At 51.5% G+C, this 13,059-nt stretch overlaps 1 protein-coding gene across 1 annotated transcript in view; it reads left to right on the forward strand.

Moving 5' to 3' along the window:
* Positions 1-7,255: 7,255 nt before the first annotated feature.
* The window catches only part of SLC25A22 (solute carrier family 25 member 22), a 54,524-nt gene continuing 48,720 nt past the window's right edge, over positions 7,256-13,059 (forward strand). Inside the window, exon 1 of the mRNA XM_086749814.1 lies at positions 7,256-7,337. The gene's annotated coding sequence lies outside the window, so the exon portion shown is untranslated. The remainder of the gene's footprint in view (positions 7,338-13,059) is intronic.

Genomic DNA, 13,059 nt, shown 5'->3' on the forward strand with positions numbered 1-13,059 from the left:
ACTGGTGCATCAGAGCCCCAGCCCAGGGCTGCCTCAAAGTGAGCCCACCATGCTTATCAGTTGTATGTTAAAATTAAGAAAACAGCCTTTGCTATAATTGTGTGTCCATTTCCTGAACTCTGCAGAAATAAACTGTATGTTCTTAAAGCACTATTTTTCTGTAAATCTGTGTGGCCTGAAAATCCACAGGAAGAGTTTGATGCTTGTTCTACTTCTCAGCTACCTTCAAGGAACTCAGTGACTGGGAAGTGTAGAAACCAGGCAGGCACCATGACAATGGAAAATTTAGCCTCTACTTTTCCTGGCTCACAGTAGGTTTGTAGGTTAAACTCACGTAGAAGGTTTTGGGAGGCTGGGGCTAAGATCCTTCTGCTTGATTTACTCATTGAACACCAGTGCAGTTCTTGTCTTTTCCAGATAGGAGATAGTGGAACTGGGAAGTGTGCAAGAGGCAGGAAGGATGCTCAGACACGAGTACTACAGGGTACTTTTAATTCGTTTTACAGCAGAGTATTACAGCTCCTGGGAAAGGATGAGGATTGTGAATAAATGGTTGTCATCCACTGTTTCTCAGCTAGGTGGCACCAAATGAAATAATCCAACATCACCTGCAAATAAGCAAAAGAAGGTAATTTTTTCCCTACTGTGCATAATTCTAACCCTGACTCATTGCTATGAGATGTTTGAGGCCAAAATATAAACTGTGCTCAGAAAGTAATTGATTAAATCGGTGGGAAAAAGATCCTCTAAAAAGGAAATGAATGGAAAGCTGAATGCATTCTGACACAAAAGGAGCGAGAGATTGGGGCTGCCTTTCTCAGGCAGGAGATGAGTAAAACAGCAGCAACACAGTATGTGGAGAAACAGAGCAGGCAGAGAAGGCAGATCAGACATCTCTACTTGCTCTCTCTAGAAAGGCAAGATGGTTGCAAGTCTTGCCTCTGCTGAAGCTGCCCTGTGGATAAGGGGAGACCTTGGCTTGCGTAGGTCAGAGGCAGCTGTTGCCTGGACCCCTCCTAGGAGTCATGTGGCTCCTAGATTGAGAATTTCAATGGTGACCCATAACAAACCGGGCAGCACTGCCCAAAGGGACAGACGGGATTTCTGCCCTGGACACGTTAAGCTTGAAAACCTCTGCTCTGCCTTGTTTTCACTACGCCTCAGCAGAGAGCTGCAGCTGGAGGTATCTCTGGGCACCTCCTGGCTGGGCACGCAAAGTCCCAGGCTCTGGGTCACTGCTCCCATGTCACCAGGTGGGGCCACATCTCTGGGCAGGCCCTGTGTGGCCATCAGATGCTGTGTTGCAGGAGGCCACCAGGGAACACAGGTCAGTCCAGTCACAGGGGATACGGGACAGCCCCAAATGTCACAGAGAAGTTGGGCAGGTCTGATTTAGCTAACGGGACATGAGAGCTTGAGGGATGCTGTCTGCAGATGTTAGTGAGTGACTTGGGAAAACAGCAAGCTAATATTCCTCATCTTTTAGTTGCTCAGGCTGCCGTAAGTTTCCAAGCTTTCACCACTCAGCTTTTCACCACTCAGCCCTCTGCTTGAACCAGCAAGGGTAAACTTTGGTATTTCTAATAAAAACACAAATAGCTTGAGAATTTTTTTGAGGTTTCTTCCTTCCTAATACAGAAAACCTTTTTTTCCTGATAAAAAAGGTACAAGGGAGCTTCAGGTCCACCCATGGGATGGCTCGAAGGCAGCACCAAGAACTCAAAGCTTTGTATATGAACGGGAGGTGGCAATATACAGTGATCTGAATAATCCCAGATGCGTCCCAGCTATGCCAGTTCTGCCAGTTCGCTGCCACGGGCCAGACCTGGTCTTCTGGAGGTGTTTAACATCACCAGGTTTAGAATCAGCAAATCTGTGTGTCCAGGAGAAAGTGGGGCTGCAGCCCCTATGGAGACATCCATCTCTCCCCACCGTGTGAAAAAGGGACCTGGCTGATGAACCTGGGTGGTTAGGCTTCAGCTTTGTTGGGCTGATGAAGAGAAGCTTTAGACAACAGTGAGAAGTAGGACAGGAGAGCTGGCTGAGGGAGGGGGTAACAGGATAGCTGGGGGAGGACATGAGCTTAGGTATGAATCTTCACCTTACTGCTTCAGCCCAGGTCTTGGAGGATTTCACTCCCTCTGAAAGCAGCAACGGCTTGGGACAAATGTTTTTAGAATCATAGAATGGTTAGGGTTGGAAGGACCTTCAAAGGTCATCTAGTCCAACCCCCCTGCAAGGAGCAGGGACATCCCCAACTAGATCAGGTTGCTCAGAGCCTCATCCAGCCTGGCCTTGAACGTTGCCAGGGATGGGGCTTCCACCACCTCTCTGGGCAACCTGTTCCAGTGTTCTATAACTCGCATTGTGAAAATTTTTTTCCTAATATCCAATCTAAATCTACCCCCTACTATTTTAAAACCATTACTCCTTGTCTTATTGCAACAGACCCTACTAAGCAGCCTCTCCCCATCTTTCTTGTAGGCCCCCTTGAGGTACTGGAAGACCACTGTCAGGTCTCCCCGGAGCCTCTTCTTCTCCAGGCTGAACAGCCCCAACTCTCTCAGCCTGTCCTCATAGGAAAGGTGCTCCAGCCCTTTTATCATCTTTGTGGCCCTCCTCTGGACCTTCTCCAACTGGTCCATGTCCTTCTTGTGTTGTGGGCTCCAGAACTGGACACAGTACTCCAGGTGGGGTCTCACCAGGGCAGAGTAGAGGGAGAATCACCTCCCTCGACCTGCTGGCCACGCTTCTCTTGATGCAGCCCAGGATGCGGTTGGCCTTCTGGGCCGCAAGGGCGCATTTGGTTTTCTTCCCTCCAGGTTGGAGAAAAAGGAAATCCTTGTGATTCTTAGCTTCTCCCCAAGGCCAGAGCTGAGAACAAGCACGGATTGTGACACTGGTTGTAGCTGCTCCCTCCCAAGGCTCTGGCTCCTGGGGCCTGGCACATCCTTCATGTGCTGCAGGAGCATCAGGCTGAGTGACAACTCCAGCCAGCCTTTCATCCTGGTGCATTGAAAGGAGCAGGAAAATAGTGTCTTCTCCTCAAAAATCCCTTTGCAACAGATAATTTGGTTGCAGCCTGTGCAGGGAAAAGAAGATCCTGCTGCTTAAACAGGCTATTTTGTGACAACTGCTGTGCATCAGCAATGGTTGGAGGGCAGAGGCAGTCACAAATGGATCCATCAACTTTGTGGGGTCCCAAAATAACATGGCCCTGAAGGAGCTGGTGGCAGCTTTTCGGGAGGCAGCAAGCCCAGGAAGCCGTGACTCTCTCCATGGGTCAGGTGGTTTCATTTTCACCCACGGCAGGATGGCAGTGTCCTCGGTGTCCACTTCACCCTCCAGTATGGCAGCATGGAGCCAAGCCACCTTTCTGCCCTCGAGAAACGGTAAAGAGGGTTAATGCAGTCGCGGATATCCCTCAGGCTGCAGATTTCCCTGGCGCTGGAAGGACAAATCAATGAACAAGCTGTGGAGAGTGGAGAACACTGTAAAATCCTAGAGCAAACGGTGCTATTTGGCATTGCTTGGCCACATACCCCAGAGAAAGAGAGTGATTCTCCCCATCCTGCAATGCCCTGTAAGTCCAATGCCACCTCTGCAAGGGAACAGATGTAGATGGTGGGACGTTGTGGGGCATTTTCTCCCTGGGATGAGGGGGTAAGCCCTGCCGAAAAGCTGCTGTGGCAATAGGTAGCTGCAGCTGCGGGCTCCCTGCCAGCAGCTGTGCCCGGAGTGGGATCTGGAGGTCGATCTCACAGCCAAGACAGTGCCATTTGTCGGCACTCAATAAACAAAAGTGCCTTGCTCTTTTATCCGGGAGATAAGCGCGCAGGGCATGAGCTTGCTTTCCCTTGCGCCCTCTGTGCTGAGCGTGGGAGCCTGCGTCAGCCACCAAAGGAGCCAGGGCACTGCTGCCGTGGGACACGCTGCAGACAGATGCATAGGAACGAGGGCTGCTGGGTGTCAGGCAGCCCTGAGGCCGGAGCCCCACGGGTGCTAGGCATGGCGAGATGCTGGTGCTTACTGGAGGTCGCCAGCCCTGCGGGGCATGTTGCAGGAGCTGGGCCATTTTGCAAGCCAGCTCATGATGCCTTACCCGTTAGCACTCAAGGGTCAGCCCTGTGGCTCTAAAAGCCACTTACAAAGGGAAGAAAATTCTACTTATATGCCTGTTTTGTCTTCTTAATGATCAATGATGGAAGCCTGAAAGTTTTTTCCTTGTTTTTTTTCCAGAGACTAACATTGCCAAGCCTTGATTTCTCTGCTTTTGCTGAAGAAAAGTGGCTGGAGAGTTTGCTGGTGGAAATTGAGGAACACTTGTGTGCCTGGAGCATCAGGGACTTTCCTCCCACTATTTGTTAGGCGTTTTAACCAAATAGCTACTAAGAAGATGTCTGCAGCTTCCTTCTGAGGAGTGATGGCCAGAGGGGACAGACAGACCATGTATGCTGGTTCACCTGTGTGGTCTGGCAGCCTTGAGGTCTCAGATACAACAGAGCCAGACTTGGGGTACAGCTGTCCCCTTCCCACACCCCCTTCACTCCCCTGCTGCATCCACATCCGCTCTCACTTCTGTAATGTCAAGGGTCTGCACAGAAAATAAAATCAGACTTGCTGGGTCAGTGGTTTTTGGGTGATTCCTGGTATCGAAGCTGATGGCTAGCTGTGAATCTGTTCTTTTTATTCATACTGTTTGGCTGTACTCTCAGCAGTCAGATGCTGGATGCCTCCCCTATCACTTCTGTGCTGTTACCTTTGGCAACCCGTCCTGCGGTCCCAGTGGTGGACGAGATTGATTTTTCCAGAAAACAATGTTGACTGGTGCTAATTACATGTTACTGCTTCTTCAACCTATATCAGTTAAATCATCTACCACCGCTCTGATAATCACATCCATGATGGCCACTGAGCCAAGGGAGCAGTGACCAAGCTCGTCCAATTTGGCTTTTTTAAGCATTGGTTTAATACCCACACTCATCAGGTGCCTGGGGATTTCACTGGCCCTCCACGATTTATTAAAACAGAAAGCAATGCCAATGGGGAAGGAAGTTGAAAAATGCGACCTCGTGAAAGCCCCTTTCTTTGCCAGCGGACTGAACTTGATCCATGTCCTTGGTAGGGCTAAACCAGCCCACGGCCTCTCTGGCAGCCGGGCTGGAAGCAGCACAGGATGTTGAGACTGATGCAGGGGGAGCTTTGTGACAAGCCGAACACAAACCTGGTATAATGCTCCCATGTGTGCCATGATGGTGACAGTGTTGCCTTGTACAGGAAGTCTTGAGCTCTGCTCTTCACCTTGTATGAGCCACAGACATTGCTGCTTTTGAAGCTCCACTTTGTACCAAATGGTTTTAAACCTCTCTTGTGTCTGTCAGAAGAAAAAAATTGTCTGTGAGCAGAGGAAACCTTGACAACCTGGCACTCGCTGAATGTGAGCCTTCTTCCTGTGTTTTTTTATCCCCTCTCTTAAAGGCTGCCAGAAGAAACAGGTCCTTTGCTCCATGCAGGTTACAAAGCGCAGTTGTTTTTATGCAGCAGAACCAAAAATAAAAATGGGTGACTGAAGTCCTCTTAAAACTCAGCGCAAAGCCGGACAGCATTAACCTCTTCTTTGCCAGGGGATGGTACTGTCCTACCAGTACATCTATAAGATGGCATGTGATGATAAATAGTAAAATCTATCCCCCTCAATCGATGCCAAATTCAGTTTGGCTTTTGTCAGAGTTGGTATGCCACAGTGAAACATACCAAATCCTCTGCAAAACAGGGCAGAGCGGAGACCTACAACCACCAAGGACGGGAGTGAGAAAGAGTTCCGCAGCTGGGGAGTGGGAAGGGGTGATCGCAGCTCCCCTGCACTCTGTTCCCCAAACTGAGGGAGCCTCATGTCAGTGCCTGCCAGCACTTTCCCAAGGACACAGTGGAGACAATGCTGAGGGGTTGAATAGACTGTGCCAGCGGGTCCCTGCCCACAGTATTTGCATTTTGCTCCTGTGATGGATGCCCATCTGATACACACCCAAAAAATGGTCATGGTGCACAACCCTCCTTCCTTGGTCTGGCACTGCCTTTCTGGAGTGAGCTTTGTCACCTCCTGTGCTGTATCTTCTCATGCTTTGTGCAGCCCAGGTTGAAAAGTGCACAAGCTGCTCCCTTTTTCACTTACATCCAACTCATCAGCATTGGCTTCTGCTGCTTCGCCAACCTCTGGTTTACATCCTCTTCTCCCCTTGGGTTACAGGTCCCTGACTGTGATAACAAGCTCCTCTCGTTTTCAGGTGCGTGCACAACTCTGATGTTTCTGGGCTGTTCATCACCACTCCATATAATTGTCGCTTCTCCCCTGTGCACAGCGTCCTCATTAGCCTGACACACTCCACCATCCTTGCGGCTGCTTTTCACCGATCATCTCCGATTCATTGCACAGGCTGCCTGCTCGTGCTTTGCTGGCTCCTTCGGTGCAGAGCTGGTAGCCCCATGCTGCATCTGTTAGGGCATTGTGCCCGGTGCACGTGAGGGGTGAGGGATGCTCTTACGGATGTATTCCCCCGGATCTTTCCCTCATACCTCGGTGGTGTCACACCTGCAGGCGCCATCCCAAGAGGCACAGAGATCTGGCTGGCTACTGCCGTCCTCCCCACCCTCTTGCTTAGTTTCCAAAGCTCACTGAAACGGTCCCGTTGATGTTTCTGTGCGAGGACTCAGGCCCTGTTAACACTCTTGAAACCACGATGGAGCCTATTAAACCCAAAAGCAATACCTGCCCGTAGCCTAGAGGCTCTCCAGCTGGGCAGCGGGTGGCACTGCGTGGTGACCCCACCGACCACAAGCGGCTTGGTCTTTATATTTTGAAGGGAATGACAGATTTATTATTTTCCCCGCCGTTTTCGCTAGTCCCGTTGTTCCACCCGTGTGCCGTCTCGCCGGGTGGCTGCAAGATGGCTGACGGGGGCAGACGGGGTGAAGGAGAGCGCGCCTGGCCCTGCGGCTGGGCGAGAGGGGTCTGCTGCCGGCGGGGAGAGCAGGGCTAGGGGCACGGCAGGACACCCTCACTCACGACGCCGTGGTTCCCGTCGCCCGGGGACGCTGCGCCCCCGGGAGAGCCCGGCCCGGGGGAGGCCGCGGCGAGCCCGGCCCGCCCGCCCGGGCCCGCGTTGCTATGGCGACGCGGCGGCCGCCCCGGCGGGGCGGGCCCGGCGGCGGCTTTTCCTGCGCCGAGCGCGGCCAGGAGGGGCACAGCTGAGCCGAGCCGGGCGGCGCCGCGCTGAGAGGTTCCGCACCCCGCGCCGCACCGGCCTCCGGCCCCGGCGGGAACCCGCCGCCTCGAACCGGTAAGTGCGGGCGCGGCCCCTCCCCAGCCCTCGGGAGGTGTCGGCGGGGGTCCCGGTGCCTTTCCTGCCGCCAGGCTGCGGCTCGCCTCCTCCGGCCTGGCCCCTGCTGCGCCGGCCCCTCCGTCTCTCGCCCCGGCCCCTCGCCTCAGCCGTGTGCCGGGCCCCCTTCCCGGGGGGCCGGCCCCTCGCCCCGGGGGCTGCGAGTTGCCCTGGTCTCCCACTCCCCCCCCCGCCACCCCGGGGCTTATAACCCCTCTGTCCTCCCCCGCTCCCCTCACCCTGGGCAGTGCCGGTCACCCCACACCGCTTCCCTCATCCCGGGGGGCGGGGGTCCCTCTGCCCCAATTTGGGGCCAGAGGCGCGGGTGCCCGTGTGTCGAGCCCGGGGGGAGATCGCCCCGTGGGTGCCGGGGTTGCACTTGCCGGGCGCTGGGGGCGGCGTGGCCCCCGCCCGCCCCGGGGACATCGCGGGTGACACGTGTGCGGTTCCAGCCGTGCCCGTTAGTGCCCCGGAGCTGCCGCTTTGTGTCCCGAGAGCCGTGTGCACGTTTCTCCGGGGCTTCTGGGGTGATTGGTAGGATGGTAGCCTCTGGCTGTCCCGGTGGCAGGGCAGGGTCCTGCACCTAAGCCCCCTTGAGCTCCTCCCAGGCTCTGCTAAGCCAGATCTGCGCCTCTCTGAGGTAGGTCAAGGTGACTGTACTCGTCCTCCCGTGGATGGGGAACGTGGAAATGTTCTGTGGGATGGGCTGTGGGATTTCCTCACGATCACCTTGGGAATTGGACCCCAAGCATCTTCTCCTCTCTCTCTGCGTCCTTCAGAGCTGCTGGGCTCCTGCTGGGCAAGGGCACAGTTGTGGAAATCGGATTTTCCAGTGCCCCGGGCCTCGCTCCTGCAAGGACTTCTCAACTTTTAGTTTCTACACCTCACCAGGCTGTCAGAGTAACAAATGTCAGAGCAGCATGCCAGATATATTTATTTGACCTAATTTCTTTTAGATCTTTTACATATTAGGTGTTTACAGTTAAAGACTGGGTGTTTTTACCATAGCACGTTCATCTTCAAGAGGATCTGACCTGTGGTGGTGTGGCTGCTGCCGTTGGGGTTGTATCTGCAGTGATTTTGATCACTGCAAGTCACTGTGGCTTTGCCTCTCAAGAACTCGCTTCTTGGCAATAGCAAACAAAAGACAATTGAACTAAGAGTCGTACTCGGCTGATAACCATGTGTCATGTGGGGCTCAGATGGCAGTTGTCTTCTTATCCTCAGCTTGTGTTTTGCTTTCCAGGCTGTTACAAATAAAGGTATAGATGAGATCTAATAGGAGTTACTCTAACCTCCTCACCAGAAAATAAACACCAATATTTAATGAGGATTTACCCTTTGAATGTCTTGCCTGTAGGATTTTTAACTGTGTGCTACTCCTTCTTATCATTCACACAAGTACAATTTTTCTCCTGGTGCTGCGCCCCTGGGCTCATTTTTTCAGTGAGTGCCCATCATAGTAAAGAGGGTTATGTTTTGAGGGCAATGGTGATCAGTGGCAGAGATGGATAGCCAAGTTGGAACAGGGAGTAAATCTGTGTCGTAAATTGGAGCCCAGCACTGCTCTGAAGGAAAGTCCACAGTCATCTTTGATGCCCAGCAATCTTGTTAATGTCTTACTAAGATGCCAGGGCCCTAGAAGATCCTTCTGCTGACATTTTAAGAAGGGGTAGTGTGCTGTATTAAGTTACTAGGAGGTAGAAATCACTGACAGCCTGTCAGGGCTACTTGCTCCCCTTTTCCTGCCAAGATGTAAATGAGTGGACAAGACGGGGAAATATCTACTTGGCTGGCCAAGGTGACAGCAGCACAGAGACGTGGAAGCAGCCCTCCTGCTTGCTTGTGCGTCATGTTTTGTGTTGTAGGTCTCTAGCAGGGCAAAGGTGTGGTGGAGAGAAGGGACTGAGATGTAGTGGCTGGGGTTTGGTGTGCCTCAAAGCCTGGGAGCTGTGAGGATTTGGAGCTGTGCTCTGGTGAGGGTGTTAAAAATGGGGAAAGTCTCGCTTAGGAGCTGTAAGCATTTCGTGTGCTTATACAGTTGTTCCTGTGTAACTGTTCTCATGCTGAGAAATGTAAAATAGTAGGAGGGAGAGATTTTCTGGAGTAGGGCAGCAGCATTTTTAGGTGGGAAAATGTTGTGCTGTGTTTAGCTAGGGTAAAACATATCAAAATCCAGCATCCCTGACCAGCGGCCCAGTTTTGCAGGTTTTCCTTAGAACAGCTGTTCTGTACAGGCTGAAGCCTGATCTGGGAACAGCCTTATTGCAGGGTATGTGGTGGCCATGCAGTGGTGTGAAAATAGTTTATTATCCCTGTCACTCTGGGTTTTATCTGAATAATCTGCAGCCAGGAGGCTGTAAGAGGAGTGACTGATGAGTTGCTCCTTCTGCCTTGGCAAGGAGCACCTAGGTGTGGTGTAGGGCTGCGTTGTCTCTGTCTCCGGTCCTCCAAAGGGCTAGGCTTTGGGTTTGCTGCTGGGCTGGGACTTACTTGTTTTACTGATGTTGGCAAACATCTGGATTCTCTTTCACCCCACGGTGGAAATAAAACGTTCTTGAAGGGCAATTGACAAATTCACAGTAGCACCTGGAAGGTGATATGTCCTTGTGAAATTTGGGAGGTGAAAGGCTTGTATAACAAGAAGAAAAGTTTTGCAGCACTGAACGTAGCTGCAGAGGGACTTGTGTCCCTTGGTGCCATCTTGCAGCACGTCTGGCTTGTTGCAGCGCGATGCTTTCTTATGTCACTTGATCTCTGGATGCACTTGGGAGCAGGGAACTGCAAATGTTTTGCACTGCCAGCTTTCCTGTGCCAGCAAGATGCCCTGCGCGGGATGTGTCTCTTAATGGGCTGCTTCTATCTGCCTGAAGTCATACTGTGCTGCCAGAATGACATAAAAGAGCTTTGAATGAAGCTTCAAGGGGGAAGGAAAAGGGGTGGGAAAATGGAGAATATTTTTGTTTGATTGGTAGGAGATCCTGTGCTGGGGAGATGAAGTGTAATCAAACTGGATTTGGAATGGCTGGGACAAAGGAATTTCCTTGTGATCCTGACTGCTGCAGTTCATGTGTATTATGGGAGGATGCTAATGTCCAGTGAAGGGAGTTTCTGCATTTTCTTTGCATTTCAGCCTTTTCTAGGCTGTTTCAGAACAGAGAGGCATTTCTCCTAAGCTTGCCGCCTTCTTGGCTTTTTCAGAGTGTTTTTTTTCTCTGTTTGTTTTTGTTTGTTTGTTTATTTAATTTTGTTTTTCTTCAGGATGAAGTTTCTACACAGCCGCTGGTAGGTCAGCGGCGTCCCAGAGCTGTGCACCTTGGCCCTTGACTGGAGTAAGTTGATGTAGCTCTGGCAGAGACAGTGGAGCAAATTTGGTTTGCATCAGCTGAGGTTGGGCCATCATGTGGGAGCCCTCAAGCTACAGGAAGAGCCTGGGCACACAGCCTCTTTCGCCTATCACTTACAAGTTTGTTAATGTCCTGTTAGGCTTCCAGTTGGACACACTTATCTCCCAGCTGCCGGTGCTCCTCTGTTTAAATCTGCAATATTGTGTAAGGACAAATGCCTGCGCTGCTCCTGCAGCAGTGCAGGACGGGGAAGGATCTGCCTGGTCACAGCGTCCTGCCTTCTGCTACTGCCTAAGGTCTGGATATTATTCTTTTACATCTGCGTATGCATTCACCTAAATCCTCAGCTGTGTTTTCAGGAAATGCGAAAGCCTGCTTTGATGCTCATGTTTGCACATTCAGGCTTTCCTAGAAGTACCCAAACGTCTGCAGTACCAGAAAGTTAGGAGAGTTGGAATTACCAATCACTTATCATGGCAAAAGAGCTGTGTATGTGAGCTATGAGCTATGTGAGCTAGTTTTCATTTTTCACTCGTGAACGTATTGTACACACTGCATATGTTTCATTGTGGATTTCTCATAAATGGCTGCATGAACTCTAGCCTTGCCGTGAAGGCTGGTTGCCTTGTCTGTCCGCAGCGAGACAGCAGGATGTGACTGCAAGCACCTTCTCTCCTCTCCTCTGCTGAAGAGGTGCCTGAGGTCTAACAAGACAGTGTGTTTCAGCTTTCCTGGTGCTGTGATTTGATGAAGCCTTCCTTCTGTAAGGCTGAGTCCTCTGGCCTGTACCTGATTGGAGCGGGGACCGTCATTTGGCCGTATCCAGCTAACAGCACGGTGGGTTGCTAGAGGTAATGCTGTGTTGCTCTGGTTAATCCTAACAGCAGATAGATAATTCTTTCCTATTCTCTTCTGTTTGCCTTCCAGCGCAAAGATAGCAGGAAGGAGGAGGTGGATTCAGCAAAACTGGGTGTTGCTTTAACCTTGTAGTATTGATTGCCGGGTAGTTCCAGTTGTTGTGAAGATAACGTAACAGGAGGTACAAAAGCTTTAGAAAACAAGGCAGAACCCCAGGCAAACCCAATGAAAAGACCTTGTCTCTCTGGGTGGTTTGGATTTCTGTCTGGCAGTTTCCTCTTGCCCATCTGCAAATATAAAAGCTTTGAATACTTGCTGTCTTAGGAGGGCTGCCCACATGGAGATTATTTGCTTAGGGAAGGGAAAGGCACTCAGGCAGCAATGGTTGTTCCGTGGCAGGAGAAATGTGATGGGATACTGTTTATTTAATTTGTGGAGTCTCTGTTGATCTTGATTTAATGCAGCCTGTGCTGAGCTGCTCACAGGAATGCAGTCTTATGTTTATTTTGTTAAGCCTTTCCATAACTGGTTCTTGTTCTCACTTTGGTGGTGCTGTTGTGGGTGGGTGGCTACACCTTGTCAAGCCTCCCTGTGCCCTGCTCCTTCCCTTGGTGCTGATGCTGGTGTGCTGCTTATCAGGAGAGCTGTCTGGATTTTTTTTTTTTTTATTTCCTGGGTCTGCAGCATTTATCCAGAGGCCAGGAGGAGAGAGGTTGATCTTGATCCATCTGGGTTTCCCAGAATGGCCTGAATTTGAGCAGCTGGAGGTGACTGAAGTCCCATCAAAGACTGTGCCTGCCCTGCCTGGAGTTTGGCTCCATAGTTGGGGCTCATGCTCTCGTTTTAAAGGCTGTCCCAGCTATGAGGACAGTGGGGAGAGGGAAGGAGAAGGAAAACTTCCCCTCTTACACAGGACAGCAGTGCTGCTGCACGGAGTGACTGTCTTGGAGGAGGCCTTTGGGGTGTGAGGAAGCATGTGTTTTTCTTTTTTAAGTAGAGCACAAAGATACGGGACTTTCAGCAAGACTTGTTTTAGTAGGAGAGATGCTGCGTGGGTGAGCTTTTGGTTTGGCTCAAGCCAGAAGCTAGTCCAGTAGCCGTAATCCTTCATTTCTGAAAATTCAGCCGCAGCTTCCAGTGAATCCTTTTTGCTTGGACAAGGAGGGCTGTGCTGTGTGATGCGAAAGCTTCTTGTCAGGGCGAGCTCTGGCTTTGCGCGGAAAAACACGTGGAGGTGGCAGCATGTGGTGTGCTTAGTCTGGACCAGCGCATCTGTCATTTCTTTTGCTGCCAAGTACTGTGTCCTTGTTACTGCAGTGTCTGACCCCTCTAATGGGTGTGCTGCCTGCGCACCTTGGTAGAGGGGACAAGGGCAGTTCCCTGTTGCCTGCCAGGCAGAGTGGGATGGAAACACCTTCTCCAAGGCCACGTGCAGACTGGGAGCTTGTTTGATGCCCTGTTTGGTGCTGTGCTCTTTA

Source organism: Chlamydotis macqueenii, chromosome 5 (genome assembly GCF_036417535.1).
Source record: "Chlamydotis macqueenii isolate bChlMac1 chromosome 5, bChlMac1.mat, whole genome shotgun sequence".
Taxonomy (NCBI): Eukaryota; Metazoa; Chordata; class Aves; order Otidiformes; family Otididae; genus Chlamydotis; species Chlamydotis macqueenii.